This window comes from Macaca nemestrina, chromosome 2 (genome assembly GCF_043159975.1).
Source record: "Macaca nemestrina isolate mMacNem1 chromosome 2, mMacNem.hap1, whole genome shotgun sequence".
NCBI classification, from domain to species: domain Eukaryota; kingdom Metazoa; phylum Chordata; class Mammalia; order Primates; family Cercopithecidae; genus Macaca; species Macaca nemestrina.
Genome location: NC_092126.1, coordinates 88273590 through 88298109, shown reverse-complemented (window position 1 = coordinate 88298109; position 24520 = coordinate 88273590). Strand labels below are relative to the sequence as shown.

Genomic DNA, 24520 nt, shown 5'->3' with positions numbered 1-24520 from the left:
ATCCCTGAGCTTTCATTAAAAAAATTCAGAGTATTTTTTATTCTTCACATAAACCTTGCCTTCGCAGTCCTTGTGTCTAATTGGGTCTGGGACCTTCTACTATAACTGCTTGTTTTATTGATTTTTCTTTTCTTAAACAAAATGGACACTGGAAATATCACTTCTTCTATGAAGCATACTGCAATAACTCCTCATAGTCAAATACTTCATCCCAACTACTGCATTCCCCAATATAACACTCTTCTCACTTTTTTTCTATATTGCAGACTCAGTAGAAATTTCTTAAATATTTATATCCAGGTCATCATGGGAAAGTGGGCAGTAACTAAGGCACCCAGAGAAGGCACAGAGGAACAAAAGGGAAGTACGATGGCACTATTTTGTTTCCTAAGCTTTGTCAGGTCTCTTTGAGAACACACTTGAATTTAAATGAATGTTACCTATTAATAGTATATTTGCTAAATAATATGCAGTATACTGGAAAATAGAAATGGTTCGATAATTTTCTCCAGAAATCTTCCAATGCAGGATTTCTAGTAGACCAGGATTTCATAGTTTCATCTGTTTATAGGCTTTTGTGTTTTTTAAATTATTTTGAGAAATATAAAAAAGAGGATATACAAGCATATTGTTGAAATATTTATATCTTACTGACTTGTATCCAGGATAAACCTAATTCAATTTATCTACCCCCTTCAGGACAAGAATTTCAGAAACCCTCATCACAAGGAACTGAGAAGGATACTTGAATGATCCTCTCCCAATACATTTTACCCCAGAGGCAGCACGTAAAATGATGATGAGAATTCACTCTGAAGCAAAACTGCTCATATTTGGATCCCTGCTCTGACACTTGACAGGTCTGTGAGCTAGAGTACACTATTTAACCATTCCGTGTATTGATGACTCCAAAAAATAAAACACACACACACAAAAAAAGAAAAAAGAAAACACAAAAGTGACGATCACTCAACAAGAAGGTTTATCACATCTGATGCATGTGAACTGCAACAGACAAGCTGGTAGTTGTCTGCCGTTGCTCTCAGACTGCTCAAAATTCAAGTGTCTTTGAGTCTCAACACAAGCTTCAAAACTATAATGATTTAATTTGAGTGCCTGAAGCTGAACTATGGTAGAATCTCTTCTTTTTCAAAGCAATATAAAACCAAGTGGAAAAATAGCCTACTCTGATATGCGCTCCTCTTCCTTTCTAATTATCTGCCCTCTCCCCTTTGACCATTATTGTCATTGACTCCACTGTTTTTCATCGACCAATACCAATTAGGCTATTATGTACCAATCACTTCTAAATTCACAGTGAAGGCTGGCATGCCATCTTCCATGGATAATGAGAAAGTGAACCACCTAGGCTTTTATATATACAGGTTTTATACATATTTATTTTATGTGATGTATTGCTCAGAGGAGGAACAATTATAATTGCTATTCAATCTCATAAAGTTCCTACTTCTAGAAACATTAGTCAAAGATGTGAACATTTAATATACTTTATAAATTCAATACACCCACAGATTACTCATAGAAAGCTTATATTGAATCCAACGATAATGCATTGGACAATAACCTTACAAAAGTGGAACACTTTTTTATTTTTAAAATTTGGCTGAGTATTTGGCAGAGGCCCCAAACTAGACAACAAGTATGTGTTACTCATTAAAAAGCTTCTTGCTCCTGCCTTGAGGCCATGTACTTGAAGTCTGTATTTAGCAGACAAAAACAAATGCAATCTTTACTAAATCCTTTCCAAGATACAAAAAGTAGATTTTAATCATAACCTCAAAAATACCTAATATTCCCTTTCTCTTTTACTCTTTTCTGATCTCATTCTTATACAGTTAAGCTCTCCTTTTTTGATTTCTCAAACTCTTCCCAAACCAAACCGATGGAGAATTCCCAGCTATCTCTCCTTATCTCCTGCTTATTTTCCTTTCTTTCACCATAACTCCACATCACTCCCAATGTCAGTCAAGCACGATTCAGAGGAGCTCAAGCCGTTAAGCAGATCTGCATAAAAAGACTCAGGAGCCTATAAGGGAAGAACTATTTTTCCACAGCTTGCTTTCAATACTCAGATGTATTTTTAGTATTTTTGTCATGTCACAGTGTTTATAGGCTTTTACTGATAAATATTAGAATGGTGGGTAAAAGATAAAACTAAGGCCGGGCGCGGTGGCTCAAGCCTGTAATCCCAGCACTTTGGGAGGCCGAGATGGGTGGATCATGAGGTCAGGAGATTGAGACCATCCTGGCTAACACAGTGAAACCCCGTCTCTACTAAAAAATACAAAAAAAAAAAACTAGCCGGGTGAGGTGGCGGGCACCTGTAGTCCCAGCTACTCGGGAGGCTGAGGCAGGAGAATGGCGTGAACCCGGGAGGCGGAGCTTGCAGTGAGCTGAGATCCGGCCACTGCACTCCAGCCTGGGAGACAGAGCGAGACTCCGTCTCAAAAAAAAAAAAAAAAAAGATAAAACTAAATATGTGTTACACACTAAACATCTAATTTTTTAATGTCAGACAGCTCTGAAGTGCCTTTGTAGAGAACTCATTATAATCTTATTTTACACATGTTTCCTCTGCTTATTTCAGTATTTTAGTTAGAATTTTTAAACTCCAGTACCAATGAGCTAAAGCTTATGTTGGGGTGTGGAGAGCTAATTGGTTTATGTCTAAGAGAAATTCTAACACTGAGATAATCACTGAATTTTTTTTAAACTCATTATCCTACTCAGTATAAATTAATATATCCTAACAATTTAATTTAACCAAAATATTTTTTAGAAATTATTTGAAGGCATCGTTTATTCCAGCTGACAGCATTATGATGATGAGTATTAAATGCAAAACACTTTACTACTGACTATAATACTAATTTTTCTTCCAGGATTATTACTGAATTAAATAATTTATGGTGGATGATTAATGTGCTAATTATGTCCACTTTCAGAATTAGTTCAATAATTATTTACTTTCTTCTGCTTCTGAGTAATTAATTAGAGTAGATGCATTTTACTTTACATTGTCCTGTCTCATAGAAAAGAGTTAGTATTATCTACTGAATATTTTAGAAACCATCGAATTTTGTACAGTTTTGGCCCCTGACTGGACTTTTTTTTTCTTTTCTTTTCCTCTGTATTTTGGCTGCTTGTTTTCTGACTAAAATTTTTAACCCAATTGTAACCAAATTTATAAATATTTTAATTATTAAATATATGCTAAACAATTGCTTAGTGCTCTATAAAGTCCATCGTAACACTGATTTATTCCTCAATATTATATTCTTTAATTATTTTAAATTTCAAAGATAATATACAGTCACTTAACATAACAATTTAAGTGACTCAGCATCATATATTTTTCACACATTATCATCCACATACATTCATGTATCATAGAATTGCAGTTTTCACACTTTTTTCAGTCATCTCATTTAATGCTTTCTTCTGCAAACCTTATATTATTAGAGAATTATGTAATACAAATAATTTGAATGTAGAAAAGAGACTTAAGGGCTAAAAGTTTACACGCTAGCAATAAAAACTTTGTTCTTGAATTTTATAGCTACCTGTGTACAATTATGAAACCTACTTTTACAGCATTGTATTACATCTAACTTCTTCTCCAAAGTACAAAAGGCCTTCCTTCTACTTAACGTCAGTGATCTTGTCATTATCACAATACTTCTTAAATTCTATAACTGTTATCATTTACTGTTATGATAAACACAATTCAAAGTTATTAAAACAAAACTGTTGTGTTTAGCATAAATTTTAATTCCAGTAAGGAATTGATGATTCAATTAAAACAAATAGCAGTCTTCAGAATGCAAATTATGTCTAAACATTAATTAATTTTGCTATATCTAATTAAAAAACTAGTGCTTACATTTATAAAAATAAACCTGTACTATTTTATAATTTACTTTTAATCACAACACTGTAAATATTACAGTAGAGCATTAAATGTTTTTTGTTCCAATGTTTTTGCCATTTTAGAAAACTATTGGAAGAACTAATTTTAGCAATTTTTTCATATACTGATGTGTTTCTGTGAAATTATTTCTGATTGAAATTATATTTATTTATTATTTATTTATTTTAAGATGGAGTCTTGCTCTCTTGCCCAGACTGGAGTGCAGCAGCATGATCATGACTTACTGCAGCCTTGAACTCCCAGGCTCAAGGGGATCCTCTCATCTCAGCCTATCAGTAACTGGAACTACAGGTATGCACCATCATGCCACTGCACTCCAGCCTGGGTAACAGACATAGGGAGACTCCGTCTCAAAAATAATAATAATAATAAAATAAATAAATAAAGTATCTGATTCCTTAGCATACCAGAAGTTAATCTGACCCACAATGTCCCAATACGTGAAATTATCAGGTGGATAATTTCAGGAATGGCTGATGTTTATTAAAATATAACACAAGATACAGAAAAACACATATGTTTTTCAAGAATTAATTTAGAATTTTTTCCTCTTTCTATTTTATTTTATTTATTTACTTATTTATTTTGAGATAAGACCCATTCGAGCCTTATGTAGTGAAGGAACTGATTCATTCATGAGAATGTTCACAGCACCATCTGGGTATTTTTTTCTTTTGTGTTTTGATGTTTCATAATGATAATGCCAATCAACGAGATGTGTACAAACAGCTCATTTCTTGGAAAGAATAATATCTAGGAGATAACCCCCATCCTAACGATAACAGGCAAGAGTACAACTCAGCTTCACTGAATTGTTTGTTAGTGAATAGCTATCCAAATTCTAATTTTTTCCCTCCTGCATCATATAACATACACTGAAAATATTTTTACAGTAAAATTCAATTTTTGTAAAAGCCCAAACATCCATTTATCCATTAATTGCTTGCTTATTTAAAGTGATGTAAATTCCAACACAACAAAATTATATGAACACATACAAACTATACATGTGCACGTGCATGTACATAATCTAAGTATCTTTTGTGTCATCCTTGGCATAAAAAGTGGAGAAAGAGACTGTAAGAATTGATAACAGGTGTTCCAACACTTGTTGAGACATCAACTTAGAGTAAAAATACGTTGATTATAATTCAAATACAAGAACAATGTTGAATTAAGACTGTCACGTGACTGCTACCAGAATCAAGATTCTGACTCAGACAGAAGTTCTCCATTTGGGCAGAACCTTGGGCATTTAGAAGCAGCCTGCTATCTTCAATCAGGGTTTACAGAATTTACCTAGTCTTTTAGAATTTCTGGCTATGTGATCTCATAATTTGACTCCAGCCTGTCCTCTACTTGGAACTTGTAGACTAAGCTCTGGCATTTTGCAAGCAACAGAGCCAATGCACAGTTATGCTCCCAGTGGCTCTGATGAGTTGATCTTGCATTGTTGAACACAAACATTGACCAATTAGTCAGTGATACAACATAATTGCTTTTAAAACAGTTCATTACCAAAGAAAATTAAAATACTTTTATTTCTGATTTTGGACATCTTAGCTTGTGACTGACTGGATTTCAAATGGACACAGTCATATTCTGCCCCCTTCACCCACCCCTTTTCTTTGTTACAAAATGAAATTTCTTCACATGAACCATTATCTAGGATTATAAGCATTTCTCCTTCCCGTTTGCTTATTCAACTCCTCCCTTATACAATTTTATTACAAGTTGTAGGTCTCCCAATTCCATGTCTTAAGCCCTCATTATATTTTACTTCATTTTTCCCCCATGATAGCTCCTCCACACCCAGGCCTTCAATTTGAACATCCATAGAGTTGACTCAAATTTTTACCGCCAGTCCGCACTCTTCTCTGAAAATCAGACCAGTATTTCTAACATACATTCTACTTAATCCCTCTTCCTGAATTTTTGCAAGTATTGCACTGTCTGTCTAAACAAAGTAAATTAAGAGCATAATTCAAAGCCGCTCTACTTCCTGCAGTTCCTCTTAATGCAATGTTCTTTCAATTCACTTATTTTTGTATACAGAAACTAAGAAATTAAAGGCCACCTCCTCCGTACAATTTAATAGAGAACGCTGCTGCCCCTTCCTGATATTTATCTGTTGATTCCATTCACATGGTTTAAATGTTTACTACTACCTCTCTATTCTAAGACAATAATCACTCCCATCCAGGGCTTATTGACACACTCTTTCATTGCCCTCACTAGATCTGTTCTTTTGCCTGTCTAATGGACCTATAACACCACATCCAAAAGAACTTTATGAAACATAAATATGATCTCTATAACATTTCAATGGCTTCTTATTGCACTATTAAAGACCAGAATCCTAAGCATGGCCTGTGATGTCTGTCCCACTACCTTCACCCTCAGTTCTATCTTACATCCTGCTCTCCTTTACTCTTTGCAACAAGGAGGGTGTCTGTTTACTTTTTCACGTTGGTTCTGTTCACAGCATCGTAACCTATGCTGCTCACTGTAAATCTGAACCATCTGCCGGTTTCTTTAAACTAAGGCCTACTTATGCCTCTGATAATTGTGTATTACTCTCTCAGGAGAGTCCACCCTGACTTTGACTCCCTCATAAAAGCCTAAGTTGCAGCTACCAGCTATTTGTGCTTACTATATCATGTAAATATGTTAAAAATCAACATTTTTGTGAAATTATTTGACTGGCCATTTTTTTCCTCTACACTGGAAGCTCTATAAGAGCAAGGATGTTGGGTAATTTTGCTCACATTTCCCAGTGCTTTAACAGAATGCCTGGCATGAGTAAGTCCTCCATAGACATCTGTGGAATAAATCAGTAGGTGAGTGTAGCAGATCTGTTGTTTTCTGAATTTTTCTTTGGAGTTCTTGGTTCTACATCAATTAGTGTTCATACAGGGCTTCTCTATGGGTTACACCTCAGCCATCTGGAATCTTTTAAATGAAACTTAAGAGATAATTTCAAAAGATAATCAACTTTTAAGAAATGTTCCTATTATAATAGTGTATGTACATGGTTTCAAAAGAAGAGTACAGTTGAGCTTATGATGAAAAGTAATCTACAAGTTCTTCCTCTTGGACCCCAAGCCCATTTCCCAAAGGCACTATCTTTAACTATGTCCATATTTAGTGCTTTTAGTAATTACTTTTATAGCACTATTTCTAGATTTATGAATTATTTAGATAATATAAATTTATTTCCTGATATACAAAATGAGATTTTACTTTAGGCTATTCTTTCCTATCTCTTTCCAAAGCTTAATCCTTATACAATTATGTTTGGTTCTTCAGTTACTTGTCTTTCTACTTTTAAATAATATCGGCTTCTTTAACTTCATTAACCATCCACACTTCAGCAATAGCCCCTGATTCTTCCCTTTGAATGATTAATTTTACTTTTAAAACTTTGCACTTTGTGATTTTACTCTAACATTTTGCACTTTCCTGATAAAAGTTATATTAACAAATGCATAATCTGATTATGTCAGTGTTCTTTCTGTAAGTTTATACATCATTAAATATGTCTAAAACAAGAAAAAATTGCTCTGAAGGTAAAATAGTTAACATGCTATACATATTTACTTTAATAACTGAAAAATGTTGAATGACCTAAATTAATGAATTTACAAGTCATCTATAACAACTTGGTAGACTCTTGGGAGGGAGATTAGAAAAAAAATGTTCTCCTGTTTGTTTAAATAAAATAAATTACACCTAGATTTCTTGTAATCTTATATTTATTTGTATTATTTCAAGTAATTTATAATAAGGTCTACCTGAAATTAAATTTAACATACACATAGAATTTTCATAGGCAAGTTGAATCAACAATCTCTGGGTAAGATTCACGCATCGTAAGTTATTGACGCATATTACTCAAAATGATGACTAAATAGTTTTTGAAGTAAAAACGGAACACAATCACAAATCAATGACATCCTAGACAACTTTAGCAAGAAGTTGGTAGGCACTAAGCTCAATTAACATATTTATTTTCTTTCATTTTTTTTAAAGTAACAAGTAAAAAAGAGAATCTCTAATGACTTTTAGAAATTTCTCCATGTCTCCACAACTATAGAGTTTATGGTTTAATAAGATTATGCTTTTAAAATAGAACATATAAGGTTGATATTCAGAATACATACAAAAGGAAACAACCTGGAGTTCACATTGAAAAAAAAATCTCCATGTGTAACGAAGTCATTTAAGAAAACAGAATAGTGGCTCTATACATTTTAAAGTAGGAAATGTAATATAAGCTAGATGGAAAATTAAGTTTAGTTGGACAAAGATACGTGGGTATAGTGTAAATAACCATAAATAAAACCCAAGAAAATGAATAAGGCTTAGTTGTAGTTTATCAATAAGTCTACTAAGATTCTATTAAAAACTCAGCAATCCATTCACCTCAATTTTCTCAACTTTTTCATCTATTTGACTACCTATTCCATCATGTGAGTATTTACTGCTAATACAAAATGTCCTTTAACAGTAATTCATTCAAATAAGAGAAAAAAATAGAATAGAAGCACATTTTAGGATTTTGATAATGACAATACAAGGTCATTAAAGAGATGATAACATTTTTATGCCCCTCAAAATAAACCAGACCCATCTGTTTTACCATAATGCAGTCTTTATGATGATTCAAAACACATCATTGCAGCATTCATTCTGAAACATTATATACAATCTCAGTTTCTTTATTCTTCAGAAATTGTATCAGGTGTTCCAAGTGTAAACTGGATTCTTTATTATTTCAAAGGCAAGTGTCAAAGAAAATGGTCATTCCAAAGCAGTAAGAATGCTATCCTGGTTATGAGATATTAAATATTTATTAGATTTTACATATCTGTTTAAAATTTTAAATTTCTTTTTAATACACTAATAATAATTATGTATATTTATGGGATACAAAATAATGTTTTGATTTTTGTTGTGCATTGTAGAAGACTTAAATCAAGCTAATTAACATATTCATCACCTCATTAACTTTTTTGTGTCGTGAGAACATTAAAAATCTATTTTTAAAATTTTGAAACATACAATGCATTGCTATTAACTGTAGTCATCATGCAGAGCAATAGATCACCAAAACTGAGTTCTCTCCTATAAATAAAATTTTGTTCTCTTTGATCAACATGTTCCCTCTTCTCATTCCTTCCCCTTTCCACTGTTTCTGCTAACCACTTTTTACTGTGTTTCTATGAGATAAACTTTTTAAGATTCCAAAATGAAATAATAAAGTATTTGTCTTTGTGAGAAAAAGTTACAAATTAGATTTTATTAAAATAATGTTCAATGACCAAATCACCACCAAGTAAATTAAACCTATTGGCAGACCATTACAAAAGTATACTCTTATAATAAGAAGTTTCTAATATACCTTTTTAAGATTCCCATTATAGTACTAAAAACTAGGTTAGACAACCTGTTACTAAGCTGTAACGACAAGACTGACGGAACTTAATCGTGAAATCAATTAGAGGTTCACTGTAGCTTATTGGCAGAAAATAAAACAAACTGATTTACCCAGTTTCATGCATTCTGATTTAGAAATATAATCTTTGGCATCCAGAAACCATTCCTCAATTGCATGTCTTTGACTACTGCAGTCTGAAGCCAGTGGAGTGCCTTTCTCACTTTCTACCTCTATTGCCAAGTATCTCTTTTCCTATGTTTACTTGCAGAAAATATTTCCTAGAAAATGAGTGAATGAAAAGAAGGGTAAATCACATGCATTATAGAAATATATTTTTCCCTGGGTAGTAGTAGGGAAACATCATGAAGGTAATACATATTGAGGTTTGTAATGTAGAAGTATATATAAAACATACAGAGTGCTTTACTTTCCTTGAGATCAGATTATGTTAAAACTAAGTACATGGAATATAAGCAGATCCTTCTTTAAAATGAACCCAGCCACACTCTATGAATGTCTGATATATGCTAAGAATGTGGATGTCAACTGGGCATTAATTACCTATCAACCATATAATATAGCTTTGTTTCAGAATTAGCAAATAAGAGAAAAATGATTTATCATAGAACTCAGAAGAAAATTTCAGATAACTAGTTGACACGTTTTTTTTTTTAGATGAAGTCTCGCTCTGTCTCCCAGGCTACAGTGCAGTGGTGTGATCTCGGCTCACTGCAACCCCTGCCCCCGGGGTTCAAGTGATTCTCCTGCCTCAGCCTCACAAGTAGCTGGGATTACAGGTGCGCGCCACTACGCCTGGCTAAGTTTTTTTCTATTTTTAGTAGAGACTGGGTTTCACCATGTTGGTTAGGCTGGTCTCGAACTCCTCACCTCTAATGATCCACCCACCTCAGCCTCCCAAAGTGCTGGAATTACAGGCGTGAGCCACCGCGCCCGGCCGACATTTTTAATAAAATGCAAAAATGCATGATTTTTATTTGAAGAAAACCGAATCAGGAAGCCATAATAAAAGAATGAAAAAAAAATAATAATAATGCACAAAATGTGAAGGAAGTGGGTGGGATAACGAGTGGAAAATAGTCTCAAAAGGCAGTAGGAAATAAACTTCAAAAACAAAAGACAAAGATGCCAACACAAGGAAAGGTTTGATGGTATATATACAGGATAGAAAACGGAGTACAGTCCCACGATTTATGTAATAAGTGTTCAAGAGGTAGAATCAGATCATTTTCAAAAAGGGTAATAAAGACATAATAATGATATTAATATTAACACTGATAAACTTTGCTGAAACAAATAGTAATAAGAAATTTTACCCTATTCAAATCTACTGCAAGACTAAAGTTATTTAAGCAGCCACTTAGGCAGTCCCACCTTTTTACTGGATAGAAGGAAAAATCATTTCACATTATCAGTTTTCCCTAAATTAATCTCTAACGTCACAGAGTTGTAAAAATGTTGTGCCTTAGTCAGGAGTGACAGTACTCAAATAAGGATACTCTACCTAATGGTTACGTAGCTGTATTTAAATCCAAGTTTGGATAATTGTCTTTAACAATTTAAATCCAAAATTTAAAGCTAAAAATTACAAATTGCTGAATAATTTGCTTCCTGACCAACACTCTGACCTAATTTCACATCACCGTCTTTCTCATTCACTCCATTGTCATTTTGCAGCTATTACCTTGGTTTACTTTCTTCTTAGTAGTAATCATGACCGGAAATTATGATATTATTTGTTTAAGTGTTAGTGTCTGTACTGCAACACCGGATATAAACTCGATGACGGTAAGCATCTTGTCTGTCCTATTCATTACCAAATCATCAGCACTTACTATGTTCCCAGCACTTCTAGCACTGCCTGGACCTTAGCTGCTGCCCAATACATAAATAAATATGAATAAAAAAAGAAATGTGCAAGTAATCTCTAGAATCAAGAATAAAATATGAAATATTTTTTACCACAGTATTCATATGTAAAATTACTAACAAAATATTAAAACGAAGTTAATTACAGCATAGTGCTTAACCTTATAAGATTATTGGCAGATTTAATGAGACAATGCTCACAAAAAATGCAACACAAGGCCTGACAGCCAGGAACATAGAAGGTGTTCAAGAGAGGTTCTTATCATTGTTTATTGTTATTTCTCCAGCAAAATATATGTAAAGAAATTACTAAGGCACCAGGATTAATAAATTTTAATGTGTACAAAACATATTAGAAAGAAAACATAACAGAAAGAAAATATTAACACATTTAATTATGCATAAGAAATTATCAAAAGAAAGTCTGCAAACTTTTCAAATAACATTAATAATTTATGGAAAAGTTTCAATTTGAAAAAAAATTATTGTATATAAACTTTAAGTTCATCTCAGTAACATTAAAAGTTTGTGCATATTTACTAATGTTCAAAAGAGTTAACTTATCGTTACCTATCCTTCTCAAAATGAGCTTACTAAAGTATGCATGGCACTTTCTTTGGCTATTTAGAATCATGTATCTACTTGAACAACACCACAATAATTATTTATTATGTTGAATGATAAGATGGTCTTATAAAAATAACTTATAGAAATAAAATTATAAATCAAATGCAGATAATTATCAAAGCAAAATCTTCAAGTTAACTTTATGTTTAAAAGACGTTTAAAATTGCATTTTAAATCTTGAAGAACACTACTTCTATTGTTAATGTAGACATGTGCAGCTTAAAATGAATCAAAATCTATATATTCATGAGTTACAATAAACTAAGCCCCACAGGATAAAGTTGGATTTAGGTGATTGTATAGATTGTACTATCAAGTAATTACTTTTTGTTGAAATCTATTTCTATTTCAAGTCATCTAATTTGCCTAGTGAAATTATAAAAAAGATAATAAAATTAAAATATTTTCCTGGAAACACATTTCATTCAAATACAATTTTAAGTGATTAATTGCTAGCCTCAGTAAATATGATGTTCCCAGAAATGTGTGTTGCCAGAGTAATTTATCCCACCATATGGATAGTAGTAAAGTGCTGATGGTCCTTGATATATGAGATGAACTTGTACATGGTTCAGATGTAGCTTTAATGAAATTCCATTTAGAACTGTAACCGTAGCTATTCTCAGCAGTTAACAAAAGCAGGGGAAAGTGACTTTACATTTTTCTAACATGTCATAGCTACTGCTAGTATTTCCATATTAAAGCTTTCATGCGACTTAGTAAGAATTTAAATCTAGTTATTGTGTTACATGTACAGTTAGTTACTAGTGGATCTTGTGTAACATCAGTCAACATATGCCTTCTCTGACTCTCTACATTGCATTGCTTTGGATATGTGTGCTCTTGTTTAGAAGACGCTTAGACTCACATGGCTTTTGCAACTGATCTTCCTTCATAAGTTGTAGCTATTAGAAGTTCAGGAATAGAGATGGGTACCAGTTATTCGGTGATTATGGGGAGCCTTCGTTAGCAAATTATTATATTCTGTATGCAGAAAATCATAGATGGAAGCACATTTAGAGAAAATCTAATGTTATTTCCTAAAGACCTGGGAGGTCATGCTATTTATCTAGGATTGCACAGTGAGTTTCTGGCAGTACTGATGATGATCAGAATCCAGGCATTTTGGCTCCAAAGCAAGTACTTGCTGTTTCCACCACGTTGTGCTACTTCAGATATTGCCAGAAAGTGGATCACAGGTAACTGTGAGAAATTATGGCTTTATATAATTTAGTTTAGGGCTCAGAAACCAAGATGTTTTAATTTATGTCATCTACATCCCTCAAATGTTTTGAGTATGTATAATAAAATGCATGGCTATACAGAAGTGATACAAACAAGGTGGAGGAAGCCTGTATTTTGTAAAACTATAGGCTCTTCTCTCATACTACTATTCCCAAGACATGGAAGAAAGCTGTGCACATGTTTAACACTTTATAAATATTTGTTGCATAGACAAATACATAAAGTGTAAATGTTAATGAACTCACAGGATGTCATCCAGTGCTGGTTCAGTTCTAATGCCGTGTGAGTTTAGAAATTGTGCACAAACAAATCTTTGCGGCAGCCAATTTTTCTTAAGCATGTCAGTGATGTCTAATGAGTTCCTTAAAAATTATTCTTCCCTATCAAACTTAATGAAAGCTAAGGCAAAAACAAATATATGTATCATCATTCATGATTTGAGTAGAATTTCTTATTTTATTATTGTCAAAATAACTCAAATTTGTCATTATTTTCCTTTTAACTATATGAATGACTCTCTGGAATTTTAGACAATGCCTATAGATGAGTAAAATAAAGTGGGTGGAAAACAGAGAAAAATTACGTAATATTCCTTTACTGAGCTATCTATTTTAGTACGAAGGCTTTAATGTTGTTATTTGGTTTTATGTTGGCATATCCACCTGGTACCCATTCAAAGGCCTAAATGAAAACCCACACCATACTGATCTGACATTTTGTAGCAACCAAATAAAAGCGTCTCTTAGACTTCTACAAAACAAACGGTTAATCTAGTTCCAAGGGACAATTCACTTCTGTATACCTCTACTGCACAGCTTCAGAAAAAAAAAAAAAAAAAAAAGAGACTCTGAACTTGTAAAAGGTCTAATAAAGTATTCAGACAGGAGGGAGAGCTGGAGAATAGATACAAAAATAAGAACGGAAACAAAGCAAAAAAGAAAAGGAAGGTGAAAAATATCTCACAGGAAGCCCTCTGAGGGAAGTAACTCACACCAAACCTCTGCTTATCCTTCTTGCATTCAGCATTCTGAGGATACACACACATTCCCAAACAAAATAAAACAAACAAAAAATAAAGCTCAAACCAGAAACTAGCATGCACGGTAACTCCAGAAGTGTGAGTTCATTCATTTTATTCATTTCAAAAATATTTATGAAGAATGTAAAAGTGTCAAAATAGAATTTAAAAATGCAAGAGGTGTGAATATGACCTCAGCCTTCTCTCAGGGAGCTCACAGGCAAGTAGAATCAATCGATCATTTACAGCGTAGTGTTAAGTCTGGTCAAAGAAGGAATGCACAGGCTGTTGTGGTGGGCACAGAGAAGGAGCCAATTTATTCAGAGCCAGAGTAGGGAAGGGAGTGTATTACAAATGTTTTCCCAGAAGATACTAAAACCCAGTTCTGAAGAAATGACCATTAGCTGGTATAAACTTCAAAGATAGTGGGAATGGCATGTTGGAAAGGCTCTGAAAAGAGAAACAGCATGACATCTATGGAGACTGCAAATACTTAGTATAGTATAGCTGGTACAAATTATATAGACCTGTTTATATAATTATAGATTACGTTAAAAAATAGATGAGGCTGGAGGTAACCAAGACTCAGATAAAAAGGATTCTGTTCACCAACTTACATTTGTGTATTATAGTAAGCAGTAGGGTGTCATTCAAAGAACCGAATCATTTGCAATGATCACTCTAAAAGCAATTTTAGAAAGGGTTGAAGGAGACCCAGTTATGAGGCAAGAAGAAGCATCAGTCTGCTTGGCCCAAAGAATTGCTCTGGAGTAATCAGCTCATATTTGTGATGTTAAGTGTGATTGCTTTCTACTAAACGTAATCACCTGTCACATTAAATTAACTGTCAATTTACTTTTTATTGACTTTGTAGTTTTGTTTGTACTGAATGTGTAAATTACAATTGGTTTTATGTTTCCAAACTGGTTCCCATTCAGTGCCCCATAATACACATACCTGGCCATTAAAAATAAATTGTACCTAAAAAATTTAAATTTATTAAGAAATATTTTCCATCAACCTATTAATTCATATCATTCTAGTACCATGATTATAAGTGTCTAGAGAGATGCAAGTTAGACAGATTTGAATGAGAAAGACAAGATAAAAGTGCCTTAGGAAGTCACTCTGTGAAGTTAATCTCAACTAGGGTTTAACATCTCCTGCCACCAAAATAACCTACATTATCAAATAATGCTCCTTAAATACTCATGATCATCTACTGGACTTTTATGCTTAAATGGAAGGAGCTTCACCGAAAAATAGCTGTGCCTTAGGAAAGTGCAGCACACAACGATGTATTTCACTCCAGGTAAAATTAGTTGTGTCTCCGACTGAGAAATATGTATACATATAATAAATACAGTCATGCACTGCATAAAAATGTTTTTGTCAATGGCAAACCACATGTATGATGGTAGTCTCGTAAGATTATGATGCTGTATTTTTGTTGCACATTTTCTGAGTTTAGCTGTTTAGACACACAAATACTTCCCATTGTGTTATAATTTCCTATAATGTTCAGTACAGTAACATGTCTTACAGGCACAGGTTAGTAGCCTAGGAGCAATAGGCTATACCTATAGCCTTGGGATGTGTTAGGCTATATAATCTGGGTTTGTGTAAGCACACTCTCTGATATTTACACGATGACTACGTTACCGAAGGATCACTTCAGAACATATCCCAGACTTTAAGTGACACATGATGGTACATAAATAAATATACACACATTCCATTCAAAATATAAATTCTTTGACTTTTTGAATTGTGATGATTTTGAAAAATTCTAACATTTTGAGTAAGAGTTAAAATAAACCACTCATATACCAATAAATGTCTCTGACTAGGGCAGGATTGTTTGTTCCATAATTCAAAGCAAAACTTTCCATCTTTTTCAGAATATCTATAGAAAACAATAATATTTGTACACTGGAGTACACAGATGTGGCTGTTTACGGCTGTAAGTAATAGCCCAGGATTTCTGGTATCTTCAACCCCACCTGGCCTTCTCAAGGCTGAGGAATCAATAACTTCTATGTACCTGTACTTGTTTTGACCTATTGGTTTGTATTCCAGTTGGAAAGCTCTGGCTTAAAGAATATTCAAGAGCTGAGAAAGAAACCTTTGCTAGAAAGCTGCGAACTTTATGGAAAGAATTAACTTGCTGCATAAAAGCTGATTGGCTTTCCTATCTTTAAATTAATAAAACTGTACCTACCTTTAGCAGATGAGTCAAGCATTGAAATGGTAATACGTGTTAATTCAAATACCACCTTCTTGATGGATAATAGCTGCTTAGAGAGTTCTGTTGAGAAACATTCTAAGGCTTTGTCTAGTCCTAGTTGAAAATAATGCTGGATTGATGAATGACATTTATCACAGTTAGAGTAGGAAAGAGTGGCATTAGTAACTGACCCAGACCATAAGGTTGACTGTACAATATAAAATATATACTCTGCAACCCTTTCTTCAAACATATTTTAAGAATTGAACTTTAGGCCGGGCGCGGTGGCTCACGCCTGTAATCCCAGCACTTTGGGAGGCCGAGACGGGCGGATCACGAGGTCAGGAGATCGAGATCATCCTGGTGAACACGGTGAAACCCCGTCTCTACTAAAAAATACAAAAAAACTAGCCGGGCGAGGTGGCGGGCGCCTGTAGTCCCAGCTACTCGGGAGGCTGAGGCAGGAGAACGGCGTAAACCCGGGAGGCGGAGCTTGCAGTGAGCTGAGATCCGGCCACTGCACTCCAGCCTGGGCGACAGAGCCAGACTCCATCTCAAAAAAAAGAAAAAAAAAAAAAAGAATTGAACTTTAAGCTTTATATCCTAGGTTTGTTTTATTGTTTTGGGTTATAAATAATCCGGCTGGCAAAGTTACCTTAATCCTTTGTTGTAGTTCATTTTGCTTGACTCAGTGCTTTCAATGTAGGTGCTTATTTTTATTGTTTTGTCTCTTCTTATGGATCTTGTAATATGTAGCTTATTTTATTCACATTTATCTTTCACTTTTAAGTAGAGATTAAGAAATGGCCTCAAAGAAGGACACAGACAAACATGGTCCTGGTTCTAGAGGAAGCTAAAAGTGTTCACTGAGTTTCTACAACATAAAAGAGATCACAAGGCCAGTACTGATGAAGCCCTTGATTCTGTGCTTGTTACCTAGGAATGATTGACAGTAACACCTTAAAAATCACTGTCTCTGTGACTTAGGAGAAACAGGACGAATTATCCCAGGATGAAATATAGCCCAAGAATATTGTGGGAATAATGCAGATTGATTTTTTTCTCTTTTCTAAACTCACATATGTATCCCTCTTTCAAATCTTTATTGACTGCTCAGTTCAGTCCCTTTTCATATAGAGAATGAGGGTGTATTTCATTTGTTCAAAACTACAAAAATTATCATCCCTCTTATCTTTCAAAATAAAAACCAACTTTGCTCCCAACATGTTTGATATCTGGAACATATCAATTAATACCTTCACTTTAGAGATTCATTACATAAAATGTTGGAATCTATGCTATAGCATTACTATAAAGAGCTGGATTACATAGGAAAATGAACAGATACACCAAAAGGAAAGTGAGCAAGACATAAATGTCAGAGGCGTTTGAACTGGAGCAACTGCATCTTGAACAGGAGCTGGGTAAAATAAGGCTAAGACCTACTGGGCTGCATTCCCAGACTTAGAATTCCTAAAACATTCTAAGCCACAGGGTGAGAGAGGAGGTCGGCACAAGATACAGGTCATAAAGACCTTGCTGACAAAACATGTTGCAGTAAAGAAGCCAGCCAAAACCCACCAAAACCAAAATGGTGATGACAGTGACCTCACCAGGACAGTTTACAAATGCCATGGCAACATCAGGAAGTAACCCTATGTGGTCTAAAAAGGGAGGCATGAATAATCCACCCCTTGTTTAGCATGTCATCAAGAAATAACCATAAAAATGGTCAACCAGATGCCCACAGGGCTGCTTTGTCTATGGAGTAGCTATTCTTTTATTCCTTTACTTTCCTAATAAACTGGCTTTCACTTTAGTCTATGGACTCGCCCTGAATCATTTCTTGCATGAGATCCAAAAGCCCTCTTTGGGGTCTTGATCCGGACCTTTTCCTGTAACATCTCTCTGGCGACCATGGAAGTGACTATACCTTTAGGATTAAGGGTCCTCTTATAAAGGAGTCGGGGAGATATGTCAGGTTTTGGAACCAGAATGACTCCATCTTGAGTGCAGGCTAGGACAATGAGGCTGGGACTTGCTGGGCTGCATTCCCAGAAAGTTAACTATTCCCAGCCTTTACAAGCTTACGGTTAAGGGAACGGAGGGATGATGTTTACTAAACAGACACAGATTTGGGAGTGTCCTGGTATCCCAATAACCTGAGAACAAAGGCATTCCTAATTTTGCTTTAAAGTCAGGGATTCTTGCAAAATATAGTAATTAAGAAAATTAATCCTTTATCACAAACCCTTGTAGCAGAGCACATCTCCTCATGATCTTTTTCTTTCTAACCTAGGTAAAAGGAAGTACCTAGGTTAAAAAAAAAAAGTACTCTATTTTTTCTTTCTTTTTTTTTTTTTTTTTAACCTAGGTTAAACCTAGGTTTTTTTTTTTTTTAAACCTAGGTTAAAAAAAAAAAAAAGGTTTTGTACCTAGGGTGGACACATTGCTCCTCTTACTTTCAAGAATGCCCTACTCTGTTTATGGAGTAATTGTTCTTTCAGAACTTTACTTTCTTAACAAACTTGCTTTTGCTTTGCACTGTTGACTCACCCTTAACTTTTTCTTACGCAAGATCCAAGAACCCTCTCTTGGGGGTCTGGATCGGGACCCCTATCCTGTAACATAAATAGTGTATTCATACAACAAGAAATAAAATGACTAATAAACTTAAATGTTCTATTTGCTAGTCATCAAATAAATGTAAATTAAAATGAAACCCCTTTGGAAATGTTTAACATAAAACAACAATGTAATTCCAGGAAACAGGCACTCTCCTCCAGGGGTATAATCTTCCTGGAGGCTAGTTTGACAATATTTATCAATACCTTTAAGTGTCATATACAGTAGTTCATCTCAGCAGTTCCTTTTCTGAAAAGATATCCTAAGAAAAATGTCTGCAAAAACTTCCTTATAGTTGTTTTTAGAGGTCTCTCTAAGAGTAACGTAGCCCTAAAGCAGATAATAGAGTTTGAAAACAATACAATGAGAACCATACAGTGCTTTCGTCATGTGGACACGAATTAGCAGAGGAGGGGAATTAGAAGACTTTAAAGGACAGGGGCAATGCGTGCTTGCAAAGGATGGAAAAAACAAAAGTAGCAGAAGCATCAAGGATTAAGAATAAAAGTTTCCTGGATGTCAGCTTCAAATCCTGCTGAGGGTTAAGTCTGGGGCTGTCTTTTTACTTCCTTCTGTGTCTCTAATTAATTAGTGTCTTTCTCTTGTTCCGTCACCAGGAAATCTAACTTGCATGCACAAATAAATCATCCTTGGCTCTGTCGATGTCACTGCTAAACAAGCATGATGGGTTACACACTTCCTTTCACTCCAATTGAACAAAAACTTTCTCACTGAAATATTTAACAAGAAAAGTAATAGTTTTGTTTGTTCATTTGTTTTTTTGTTTGTTTTGGGGGCACAATACCTTAAAGAATATCCAGTTCAACACTTCAATTTTGTAAATGAAGAGATAAGACTAAAACGATAAACTGGTTTTACTGTGTTGTTAATAACATGGTAGGGATTACAACCTGGGTGTTTAGGGAAACTCTTAGCCCAATTCCCCTATAAAGCAAAAAGGCCCCTAATCTTACCAGAAAATTAATGCATCACTTCTCTCAAGGGCTGTCAAACTGTAAACAGTAAGTTGTAAACTGTTTTCCATGATACTTACATAAGCCACATGAAGATATGTGTGCATTTGACCCAGAAACTTGAAGTGCATATATTACAACAAATGAAACATGATGTATCCACAGAATTCTCAGGAGAATCTTTCTATCCAGAAATCACACTTGCTTCATGTTTTAATGTTGTTGTTAGAGAATAAGAAGGGACTTGCCCAGCTCAGTGAACCTGCTTTCAACAAGGTAAAATAATTATAACTGGATGTCACCGCTGCTCAGCCTTCCTGTCCCTCAGGGAATTCGATGGGCTCAGAAATAAACATTCACCCCATGAAGCTGTGACCTTATTGTGCCCTCCATGTTTGGCTATGGATTGTAGGCAAATCCCTCTGTTATACCTGTGCCCCACTTCACTCCCCTGGGTACCTCAAAAAAAAAAAAAAAAGAAAAAAGAAATAATTTAGAACTGTTTAGAAATGGTGGGAATTGCTCACTTTGGTAGCACATATACTAAAATTGAAATGATACAGAGAAGATTAGCATGGCCTCTGTGCAAGGATGACATGCAAATTTGTGAAGCATTTCATATTTTTAAAAAAATGTATAAAATAATAAAAACTAAAAAAAATTGTGACAATAAAAGCATCTCATTAACAGGAGGTTGAAACTAAATTCTCAAATGGACAATATAGACAGATGGTTGCTGTTGTTGTTGTTTTTTCCATGTAGTGGCACCCACACTCTTAATGACTCCATAATATGAAAATATCATTAAGTATCAAGGCATTATAATATATATTTTTAAATGTAAAATAGGTCTCAAGTTCAGTAAGCAAGTATATTAGTCCATTCTCACACTTCTAATAAAGACATATCCGAGACTGGGTAATTTATAAAGAAAAGAGATTTAATTGTCTCACAGTTCCGCAGGGTTGGGGAAGCCTCAGGAAATTTACAATAATGGCAGAAATGGAAGCAAACATGTCCTTCTTCACATGGCAGCAGCGAGGAGAAGTGCAGAGTGAAGGTGGTGGGGGAAGCTCTTTATAAAACCATCAGATCTTGTGAGAACTCACTCACTGTCACAAGAACAGCATGAACATAACCATTCTCATGATTGAATTACTTCCCACCATGTCCCTCCAACAACACGTGGGATTATGGGAACTACAATTCAAGATGAGATTTGATTGGGGACACAGCCAAACCATGTCAGTAAGTATAACCTAAGACCTAGATTTCTGGCTTCTCCAGTTCATGACGACAGCTGCTTTGGGACTTAATGCAAGGAAAAAAAAAATCCATTTGGTTATGGTGTGCTTCAATCTACCTGATCTAATAACTGTAGGTCCCAGTGGAAATTCATACTGCGGATGTATTATCCAGAAGAAAAGAAGTTAATAAAAGATTAGTGATGTACCTCTCAGTAATAAATGTATTGAACATTAATTTCCTTTCAAATATTGGAATCATATTAAAAATCTTGGCATTTTGTAGCAAGATGTAATACCTATGTTATATGAATCCACTAAGAATAAGAAATCAGACTCTGAAATGCTTGCTAAATTAAAGTTCTACAAATGGCATTATGAGGTAAAATTCAGTATATGGAAAGTGATTGAATTAAGCCAATATCTTTAAAATAAAAGAATTTACTATAAAACTTCCAAAATGAAAGTCTGCCCTAACTCCCTATTGGAGGGTAAAAAGGTGAACTCCATTCATCCAGTTTTTTGAAAACACCAAATTTCATGGTTTTTCTTCCTTCTCAGAAGAAGCTATTCTTGCAGGTGACAGAGGGAGAAGCTTTTATGAGGAGAAACAGAAATTGTTCAATGAATGGCTTAATCATTCCTAACTTGAAGACGCTGACCTTCCAACTAAGGTCACAACTGGCTGAAATTCATAAAGGCAAGTTATATCAATACGACAAATATGTTTTATCTTTTACCGTGTATCAGGTAGTGGGCTAGGCTCTGGTGGAAAAGAAAGTTGGTCACAAGTTAAATTGTTAAATATATGTACTATTGAACTCTGAAAATAAATATACATACCTCTTAATCTACCTGAGCTTTATCTGAGTCTCCTCTAACTTTTAAGATTTTCATGATATGGAGAAAAAAATACAAATACTTTAAACACATATTTAGACCATGCTGTTAAAAGATAAAAACCACTAGAGATATAGTATTAAACAAAATTATGCAACACAATAATAAATGTGTTGCCAGCATTTATTGAGAATTTACCATGTGCCAGATACTGGGCTAAATGCTTTATCTGATTTAACTCATTTAATCCCCATTTTAGCCCTATAACTAGAGTAATATTAAAAATATATTACACTTAAAAATGTGTAGCAGAGAATATTGTTTCGATCAATAATGAATGAATGAATTGTCCTCACTTAAAAAAGAAGAAACTGACTTACAGGTCTGTCTTGTCACAGTCATCCAGCTAGCAAGAGATCAAACCTTAATATGGTATAGTAAACACCATGGTAGAAACATACACATATTCACATGAAAGTACAGAGAAAGGGTTTCTAACCTAAAGTGGGGAGGAGGAGAAACTTATAAAGAAAATGAAACTTCATATTATCTCTTCCCAAATAAGGGTTATGTTCTACTTCTCAGAGAGCATGTTGATAATAATTTGCATTTGTCACTCTGTGCTAATAATTTGCTCATGTGGCTTCTTCCCTGATTAAACCGTTAGTCCCCTAAAGGTGGTAATATGTCTCAATCCATCTTTATCTTTTGAGAACTTTGAATCATATCTTGTACAGTATAGGATCTGATAAAAGTTTGTTCACTGAATAAATGACCCACGAGAGACAGTACCCTTGATTAACTATTAGATCAAATCAGTACTGAAAGATGGCTTGCTAGTCTTGGGAGTATTTTCCAACACTTTACTAAGAACAAACTACTTTGTATGAAGCTCATGACTTACAACATCATTGTATTTTGTCCTGTATGCATAAGGTCATAAGAAAATTCATCTTTCATACCATATATGATTACCTAGGAAGACGGTCAAGGACTGAGAGATATTTGTCACATATATGGGTTTTATTTTATGATTTAATGGCAGGATTCCATTGGTATTCATCAACTAATAAAATTTACCCAGCTATGCACAGTGAGTTGTTTATTGAATACAGCAAGATTGATTTTAGCAGTTTTGGCAGGTGAAAATTAAAACCATGCTTGCTTTGTTCCAATGCTTGGTAATATGCAAAGTAACAAAGGAACTAGAAGAGAAGCAGTTCATATATTTCCTGAAGTCAGAGGTCAAGGGTTGGTTCACACTACCATTTCATTGCTCATAAAATATAAAATAATACAGCAAAGTTCCTCATGAGACTGGCAGCTGTTATTATTGTAGCAAGTTATATTTGAAAACAGTGGCCTTTTTCGGAGATGGATTTAGCTGTCATTATTGTCATGAGTATGCAAAGATTATACAGAAACCAGCAATTAATACTTAACAAGATGAAATGAAAATGACAAATGAAGCTCTGCCTTGATCTTTGCTGAATTAACATTCCAGGCATGTGGTCATCTTGAAGCTTTAACTCACAATGATGGGTCAGTTTCCTATAGATTCAGAACTGTTGTTGGGATCTTGGAATTCATAAAGGAATACATACTTAGCACATCACCTTGCCTTTCCATTAGTCTATTTCAATTTGTTAAAGGATAGCTACTGAGAAACTGGCTGCCCTTTTCGACAGTATGATATTTTTGGGGAATGAATAAATCTTCAAGGCATGATAGAAAAGATGAATAACAGTGGGATCCCCTTATCCATAATTTAGTTTTCCTCAGATTCAGTTACCCACGATCAACTGCAATCTGAAAATATTAAATGAAAATTTCAAAAAATAAACAATTCATAAGTTTCAAATTGTACACTCTTCTGAGTGGGGTAATGAGTAGTGTAATGAAATCTTGCACTGTCCCCCACCGTCCTGCCTGGGATGTGAATGATCTCCCTGTCCAGCATATACATGCTGTATGCATTATGGACCTGCCCGTTAGTCACTTAGTAGCCATCTCGGTCATCAGGTCAACTCTCTCGGTATACTAATGCTTGTGCTTGTGTTCAAGTCATCTTTATTTTACTTAGTAATAGCTCCAAAGCACGAATGTAGTGATGTTGGCAATTGTGAGAAACGCCAAAGAGAAGCAGTGTTTTCCTTAAATAAAAAGGTGAAAGTTCTCAACTTAATAAAGAAAGAAAAAAAAACCCACATGTTGAGATTGCTCAAATTGGAGGTAAGAATGAATTGTCTGTCAAATTGTGAGAGGGGGAAAAATTTGTGTTAGTTTTGCTGTTGGAAAGTTACTGTCACAGTACATGATCAGTGCTTAGTAAATGTGGAAAAGGCATTAGCATGAATAGAAACATGTTCTGATTGACTGTAATGGGGTTCAGTACTATCTGTGGTTTCAGTCATCCACTTGGGGTCTTGGAACATATCTCC

General features: G+C 34.5%; 1 protein-coding gene and 1 non-coding gene across 11 annotated transcripts in view; one reads left to right on the top strand and one right to left on the bottom strand.

Annotated features, from left to right (window-relative positions):
- LOC105489997 (N-acetylated alpha-linked acidic dipeptidase like 2) overlaps positions 1 to 24520 on the bottom strand; it is a 1462458-nt gene that overhangs the window by 403813 nt on the left and 1034125 nt on the right. The gene's annotated exons all lie outside the window — the stretch shown is intronic.
- LOC112428068 (U6 spliceosomal RNA) lies at positions 20515 to 20621 on the top strand. The gene has a single exon (XR_003019934.1). It is a non-coding gene; the product is annotated as a U6 spliceosomal RNA (small nuclear RNA).